A 9,415-nucleotide genomic window follows, 5' to 3' on the forward strand; every position below is an offset into this window, starting at 1 on the left:
TTCAGGTCAAAAGTGAAGCAATCATAATTGCATGTCTGTGACAGAATGTGAGTTTTTCCTCTTTGTTTTTTGCAGAAACACCAATCTACCACCTACAACCTTGGCATATGTCTCTGTGCATAAAAGTCCCACCCTGGATTAAGGTTGTCCCGATACCAATAATTTGGTACCGGTACTAACCATCCTTGCACACCCTAGAGTATAAATATTTGGGGTTTTGGCACCACCCACTGGACTAGATCTGACCAATCTAAATCTAAAAGCACGAACTGATGAAGCCTACTCGGATGGGATGCGAAACGTCTTCGAACACAAACCAAACAGTCCAGTTGCGATCGATTGAATGCCCTGAGATTACAATGATGTGGATGAATGAGAACAATCATAGAAATGTTGCCTGTTATGTTGTGTCATGAATCAGGATGGAGAAACAGGAGCAGGATCAATGAAGACCAAGTACCGATTCACGTGGAAATCAACAACCCTCAGCCACCAGACAATATATGGAGCATTTACCAATTATTTAATTTGCACTTTTATTTTAATGTTTGTTTTCTGAAGAATGTGATTAGTGTGTGTTTGCTTTTTTAATAAAAGTTGTCAACATGAGAACATGTGTGCTGAATTTAGGTTGGGTTACTTTATTAGAATCCAAAGGTAAACTTGTTTTGCAGCCAGCAAGATCAGGACATCATGAACATATAGGAACAAGTTATATCTCAGACATGCCATAAAAGGATCTATGACTGTGAGTAAGTTTTGGTGTAGCTATAAAACAAACTACAGTAATACTTTGAACAAAACTTTTTTAATGAGCGTGTTCACACACAATATTCCTGTTTTAATCGTGATACTGTTTTTCACCTTATACAACATGCTGGTTACTACAGGAATATTGTGTGTGTTTAACTTGTGTCCGGGTTGCCTTAAAGGCATACTTGCCAACCTTGAGACCTCCGATTTCGGGAGGTGGGGGGAGGGGGGTGGGGTGCGCGTGGTCGGGGGTTGTTGGGCGGGGGGCGTGGTTAGGGGCGTGGTTAAGAGGGGAGGAGTATATTTACAGCTAGAATTCACCAAGTCAAGTATTTCATTATATATATATATATATATATATATATATATATATATATATATATATATATATATATATATATATATATATAAAGAAATACTTGACTTTCAGTGAATTCTAGCTATATATATATATATATATATATATATATATATATTTTATTATATATATATGTATATATAAATAAAATAAATACTTGAATTTCAGTGTTCATTTATTTACACATATACACACATAACACTCATCTACTCATTGTTGAGTTAAGGGTTGAATTGTCCATCCTTGTTCTATTCTCTGTCACTATTTTTCTAACCATGCTGAACATCCTCTCTGATGATGCATTGATGTGTGGCACGCACAAAAGTGCTTTCATCAAATGCATTAGAGTCTGGAATCTTCCATCTCTCCCTAGCATGGCCCAAAACCGGTCAATCTTTGCTTCCTGAGGAAGATCTTCAGTGCCAAGCACTTGGTAGTCCAATACTTCTTCCCGGAGACTATCCAGGTCCAATCGCAGCTGCAGCTTGGAACTTACAAGCTGTTATGAGAGTAGCGTATGTGTGTGTGTGGCCCTTTAATAGGTGAGCATGTGAGGTGAGTGACGTCAGTGAGTGTGTGGGCGAGAGAAGAGAGGGAGCGGTAGCATGAGTGCAGGCGGGGACTAGTTTGTTTTATGTTGGATTGGCTGTGTGCAAGCAATCAATAAAGCAAGATTTGCAACTAATCGCCGGACTCAGGCAAGAAAAGTGCAACAAAGCGTATTTCTTCATCTTACTCGTCGTCGGCGTCGGCGTCGCCATGGCTGTATCTTCCTTGTTCTTCTGCTTCGTCTCCTTGTTGTGTGCGCAGTTGTGCACTGCACTCTCTAAAAGCCGTATATGTTATTGATGTTATAGATGGCAGTATTGTCCTGTTTAAGAGTGTCACAACATTGCTGTTTACGGCAGACAAACTGCTTTACGGTAGACAAAAACCTGACTGCTGTTGTTGTGTGTTGTTACCACGCTGGGAGGACGTTAATGAAACTGCCTAACAATAAACCCACATAAGAAACCAAGAACTAGCCCTAGATCATTCTATAGTTATAATGATTGGGCAGGCACGTTGTTTATATTGTGGGAAAGCGGACTCAGGTCCGCATGGAGCTGGAGGGGGCGTGGCTTCCAGCTCCGCCTGAATTTCGGGAGATTTTTGGGAGAAAATTTGTCCCGGGAGGTTTTCGGGAGAGGCGCTGAATTTCGGGAGTCTCCCGGAAAATCCGGGAAGGTTGGCAAGTATGCTTAAAGGGGAATTGCACTTTCTTTTGAATTTTTCATCGCTCACAATCATTATGAGACATGACGATGGATATATATATATATATATATATATATATATATATATATATATATATATATATATATATATATATATATATATATTTTGCATTCTAAATATTAAATAAACACGATCAAAGTCATCTTACAATGAAGCCGATGGGCGACGTGTAATTCCGCCTACAAAGCCCTTAAAAAAACATCAAAACACCTCCATTGAAGTTTTACATACATGTTGTAAGTATGTAATGTAGTGACGGGCACATTTATAATAACATTCAATAATTATGTATTTTGATCATTTTAAGCATATGCTAAACGCAAACCGTTTTTTTCTTCATCACTGATTATTACTCACTGCACACTTCATGAGAGCCAACAAACATAATAGAACATCACTTACGGTACAAGATCTGCTGTGATTAGGATGCCAACTTTTAGGATGTTCATATATTCCCATTTAGATGAAGAATGTCTCATAACCCTCAAGAGAAATGGTAACCAAGAATAAAAAACAAGTTAAAGTGCAACATAAGAAGGCACATCATCTTCCTTGAAACATAAAGCCTGACATCTGGAGTGATGCTGCTGTCTTCCACACTTGGAGCCATGGATTGTAGAATACTTGTTTTCAGTAGCAGGATCATTGACACAGATGGTGAAGTTTCAGTGCTCAGTAGAGATGGAACACTTTTGAGGGGTTTAAGCACCTGGAGGACCTCACCTGCCACTCTCACATCATCATCAGACAGGGTGACATTTGTCTTCAGGGTGTTGTGGGTCAATGCAGAGTATATAGCTGCCTGCTGCTCCAACATATCATAAGTGGAGTTCCACCTCGTTGGGACATCATGTATGAGCAGGCAGCTTTAGCATTTCTTGCTTTGTCTTAAGCACATGAGCAGCTGTTGTGCTTGGGTGGAAGTAAGAAACCTTCCTGATCCTCCCAAAGAGGCGCTCCATCCTATTGACTGAGATTCCCTTCTGTGATGCCAAATTCACTACATGTGCAAAGCACCTATCTGTGGTCCCAGTCCTGCCTCATTCTCTGTAATTATTTGATTTTTGGCATTATCACGTGTGACTGGGATATCTTTATCTTCCAGTCCTCCACTGCTTGTGTCAGCACCTGCGCAAGGTGACTCTCGTAGAGGGGGCGTGTCTTCTCATCTCCCAGTCTGCTGTGATGAAGTGAGCGCTTATAGTTCCGCTGGACGTCCACCCGTCTGTCATGAGCGCAACAGATGATGCTCGGGATAGTTCATCCACAACTTTTTTCTTCTCCTGCTCATAAAGATCTGGCACAATCTTATTGCTGAAGTGGGTGCGCGACGGGATGTCGTAACGTGGTTCAAGCACGTTCAGCATGTGTTTAAAACCCTCGTTTTGCACAACCGAGTCTGCACTTATAAACACACCGATTCAATGGCGGGGGCGTTCAAGCTCCTCCGTTACTCCGCTCGCCATGACCACGCTGTGTGTGGACTGAACGTGCCAACAACTTTTTTTCCCCACACCCACACTCACACACACATAGACCGCGCCTCTTTTCTTCTCTCCGGCTTGTGACAGAGGAAGATTCAGAAGAACGACACCGCAGCGCTTCTGTTTCTAGCTGATACTACATCAAAAGTAACGTAAAATAACGCAGTAACGCATCATGTAGTAACGGTAACTAAATTACTGAATAAAAAAAAATAACGCGTTAGAATACTAGTTACCGCCGAAACTAACGGCGTTACAGTAACGCGTTACAAAGTAACGCGTTACTGTAGTACACTGTACTACTATGATTACATCGATATATTTTACCATTACAAAATCTTTTTTAGTTTTTTAAAAATGTATACTATGTTTATGTTACGTTTGTTACGTTTATTTAATGTTTGGAATGCATTTTTAAAAAATTCATCCGTCGTCATGTCTGTCATGATTGTGAGCAATAGGCAAAATTCCCAAAAAAGTGTAGTTCCACTTTAAATTTTTCTTTGAAAAAGTAATACTAAATGGAATGCTTACACGGGGGATTCCGACTATTTTGGACTGGTAGTAGTCGATCCACAGCGATCGTTCTGCCGCACAACATCTCAATGCAAACGAGGTGAATTTACACTCCAACGACTGTCGTTGGCTTTGACAGTTAGGATTGCTCGTTTGCATCAAAACAGTTGTTTTTTTCTCACTATGATCGGGCGAAACCATTCTTGTCCAGGCACACCCTCCTGGTTTTTGGAGTATAAATATTTGGGGTTTTGACACCAACCATTGTACTTGATCTGAACAATCTAAGTCTATGAGCATGAACTGATGAAGCCTACTCGGATGAGGGGCGAAATGTATTCCAAGACAAACCAAGCAGTCCAGTTGCGTACGATTGAACACCCTGAGATGACAACGCCCTGGATGAATGAGAACCTTCATAGGTATGATATTATTCCTATTGTTTATGATATCTCAATATTTGGTAATATTCTGTACATGTACCACTATGGACTGGACTCTCACTATTATGTTAGATCCACTATGGACTGGACTCTCACAATATTATGCTAGATCCACTCGACGTCCATTGCATTCGGTCTCCCCTAAAGTGTGAGGGGGGGGGGGGGGGGGTACCCACATATGCGGTCCTCTCCAAGGTTTCTCGTAGTCATTCACATCGACGTCCCATTGGGGTTGTGAGTTTTTCCTTGCCCTTACTTGGGCTCTGTACCGCGGATGTCGTTGTGGCTTGTGCAGCCCTTTGAGACACTTATGATTTAGGGCTATATAAATAAACATTGATTGATTGATTGATTGATGTGGACGACACCCATCTTGAACGCTCTACCAAACCCACTGCTTCTCTTCTTCCTTCCTCCCTTACGGACTGCCTCGCTGAATTCAAGCAGTGGTTCTCATTCAGTTTTCTCCAATTCAACAGTAGGCATCTGCGTTCCCCTCCAAGGTTTCTCATTGTCCCATTGGGTTGAGTTTTTCCTTGCCCTGATGTGGGATCTGAGCCAAGGATGTCGTTGTGGCTTGTGCAGCCCCTTGAGACACTCGTGATTTAGGGCTATATAAGTAAACATTGATTGATTGATTGATGTACAATACAAAACACCATCATCATATTTGTATACGTATACAAACACATGTATGTGTATATATGTATACATCCAGGATACATGCACTCATTATATATTATATATTCTGCTATTTATTTTTTTACATTAGCTTGCTAAGATTGGTAATACATTCCTTCACAGGGTTGCAGTTTCCACAATGTGTGTGAATGTTTGTTTGTTGGAGGGGGGGGGTGATCAATTTCAGCAAGAGAGTATAAATTGTGCATTATCTGTCCGTGGTTTCACGTCACTCTCTCACTGTCATGGCTAAATGTCAGACCTTGACTTCTCAATAAACTATAATCTCACCCGAGGTGGAAACTAATTCTACCTTAAATGTGATTTACGGACATCAATGTCCAAAGTGCATCATTGACTCGTTAGGCAAAGTCCAGAGCTAATGGAGATGCTTACTAAGAGCTGGGACGGCGTGCCGCGGTTGGGAGCGTGGCCCTGCCAGCAACTTGAGGGTTCTTGGTTGTGTCCTTGAGCAAGACACATCACCCTTGCTCTTGATGGGTCGTGGTTAGCACCTTACATGGCAGCTCCTGTGTGTGTGAATGGGTGAATGTGGAAATAGTGTCTAAGCGCTTTGAGTACCTTGAAGGTAGAAAAGCGCTATACAAGTATAACCCATTTACAACATCAGCGCCAATTTGTGGAAGTCATTAATATTTTGACTCTGAAATGGCTCTTAATGCTTAAACTCAAAACAAATCTTTAATCAGTTCAAAAGGAAGCTGCGCTGTACGCTATACAAGTACAATGCCGTTGATGATATAATTACTAGATTTTAAGAACACTGAAAATTCCATGCATTTAGAGCAAGTAATATGCATTTACATGCTTACGTGAAAAAATATTACATCTCCTTTCAAGACAAACCATGCTGCCTGGAATACGTTTTTGTGGAAAAAGTGAATATGTATGTAGATGTCATCAAAATTGATTATAATATAAATGTTATGTTCTGTGATTAAAGTGGGAATTTTACACTCAATTCGCACAATTATCTTAACAGGCTGATTATACAGTATTGTCGAAAATATTCTAGAAATAAAAAAAGTATTTCCAAAATAAAAGTTGTTATGCTATTACATATTATACAGTAGGGATTTGCCTCATTAAGAATGTTTAATATACTGTGAACAACCGTTATTGTGAGTGCGAATGCTTTATGTGCCCTGTGATTGATCAGCCCAAGGTTGTCACGATCGGGGCGCATGATGATGCGGATTTTGTTCTCCCAAGATGCAAATGGACACTCCAGACGGAAAGGTAAGAGATGCTTTATTTAACATAAATCATAGCCAAACAGAAAACAAGCAAAAGAAATGCGTGTACGAACGCACGGGAAGCTAAGGCAACAACTTTAGCACAGAGTCTGACAACTAGTCACAGAGTCTAGAACAAGAATACAGAAACATGACTGTTGCTTACCGCAAACAAGGAAGCCAGGACGAGTGAATAGAAAGGCAGGCTTAAATAGTGTCAGTGATGACAAACAGGTGCACGTCGGGAACACAAGCGGCAGGTGAAAATAATAAGTAACCATGGTAACAAACTCAAACAAGGAAGTGCAACCAGGAACTAAAAAAGTCCAAAACTAACAGAACAGAACTAAACTAAACATGATCCGACCACGGATCATGACAAAGGTATCTCTTGCCCAAACACTGCAGGTATCAGAATATGTTTCACATCTATTGATGGATACAAAACATTTCATGGAATGCAGATTTTCAATTGGAATCATCGTGACTTAGACAATTATTACAATTAGGGCAATTACAGTTAACGCAATAATGACAAGTTGACGAAAATGTCCTTTGACGTGTGATTAATGTGCGCGTGTCCTATGTGACCCTCGGTCCATCCGGTATCACAGGTTGTATTACCAAACATATTTGACAGTCAATCCTGATCATAACGATTCACATTTTTTGTTAATAATCTGTTAAATTGGTATCTAAAAACAGAAGTGTAGCGCCACCCCTCTGAATGCAAGTGCTCCAGCAGCAGCAGATTTTATCTCGGATATTAAATCTGGCACAACATAGGCACACTGCAGGGAATCTTTTTAATTGTTATTAAAAGATCAAAAAATTATATGGAGGAAATGTGGAAAATATAAAATAGTGTCACAAGAAATGGATCAATTGAAAAATGGCTAAAGTATATCAAATTCAGGAAGAATTAATGGGAGCTCAATGTTTGTAAAGGTGCTGTTGATGCTGCAGATATCTCTCACGAATGATTCTTAAGTTGAATATCTGTTCAGTGGTGCTGCGCGCTGCCCTAAATCCAGCCTATTCTTCAGCTATTGAGGGTGTCAATCATGTCTTCTCCCCCTGCTTGTACAAGCTCTACTGAGATGTTGTCCACTCCGGCTGTTTTTCCTTATTTTAGTGCCTTGACTGCTGTCTCAACTTCATCACCGATGATGAGGAGCTTATCTTCATCCTCCGTGGTTTGAGCACATGTCAGGACTGTCGAGTCTCCACTTTCCGTGTCGTTGTAGAGCTCAGAGCAGTATTCTGTCCATCGATCTAGGATCTTCTGTTCTTTTGCTGGGCATTCACCAGTCCTGCTCTGGATTGTAGAGACTGTGATCTGTTTTGCTCTTGTTAGCTCCTTAACAGTTTGGTATGCTTTCTTGGTGTTGTTGTTGGCATTCAGGCTGCTCTCTATTTCTTGGCACTTTCTCCTCAATCCAGTTCTGTTTACTGACTGCATGCCTTTCTTGAAGCTCTTATTGATTACTCTATAACAAGGGCGTCAAACATACGGCCCGAGGGGCCGGATCAGGCCCGTGAACAGGTTTTATCCGGCCCGCGGGATGAGGTTGCTAATTATAAAAATTAACCTGAAATTTTTGAATGAAAGAAACAGCTGTTCTAAATGTGTCCACTGGATGTCGCAGTAGCAATTCTTTGTATCTTTGTAGATGATGCTACATATGTACAAAATAAACCACATGATGTTAGTACATCAGTCGAGGAAAATAATCAAACTACATAAATAACATACTTTAATTTGATTTTGATATTTTTTTTTTTATCTTGATAGATTGAAAATGAACACCAATGAGTTGACTGATGAACATTATCACATCATTTATTCAGAAAATATAAATAACGACAAATAAAGTATATATACTATTAACCGCAACAGGAAATTGTAAAAAAAAAACCCTAAACAATATTCTGTACAATTTCAATATGTGCTTGTTCTATTTTTAAACAACATCAACATCGGTTGATATCGGAATCGGTAATTAAGAGTTGGACAATATCGGAATATCGGATATCGGCAAAAAAGTCATTATCGGACATCTGTAGTTGCAAATATAATTATTTAGCATTTGCAATGTGATCTATCTTTTGTGCAGCCACTGTTTTGCGTGTATTTTAGAATATTTGAAATGGCTGTCCAAACTAGTACAGTAATGCACAAATGACTGTGAGAAAGGCTGAAAGACAGAAAATTAAAAGAGAGTCCGCCGTCTTAAGTGTGTGTGAACATATAGATGGATAGATTCATTTGAATGTCATTGTAAATAATATACAACAATATTCAGTTTAAAGCACAAAGTGAAACCCACATGAAGTACGCACATTAAAAATCTAACAACATTCCATCATCATATTTACTTAATTTTAAGCCTGTAACGTTTGACACTATTTGAATCATTTGTTGCAAAAATTAGTAACTTGAGTAACTTGAATAGCACCAAACCGTCAAATACAGCCCAGCCACACGTGCTGCAGCTAAGCTAGCTATATTCACAGCAAGCGACCCCTCGAAGGCGGCTAACCTGAAAGAGCCCATTGTGGCCGCGCATTTAGCTATGGACCAACTGTAGACAGAATTCGCTAAACAGAGAACTACAATCAAGGAGTACGTGTCTATATTGATCC

The sequence above is a fragment of the Nerophis lumbriciformis genome, linkage group LG11 (assembly GCF_033978685.3).
Source record: "Nerophis lumbriciformis linkage group LG11, RoL_Nlum_v2.1, whole genome shotgun sequence".
NCBI classification, from domain to species: domain Eukaryota; kingdom Metazoa; phylum Chordata; class Actinopteri; order Syngnathiformes; family Syngnathidae; genus Nerophis; species Nerophis lumbriciformis.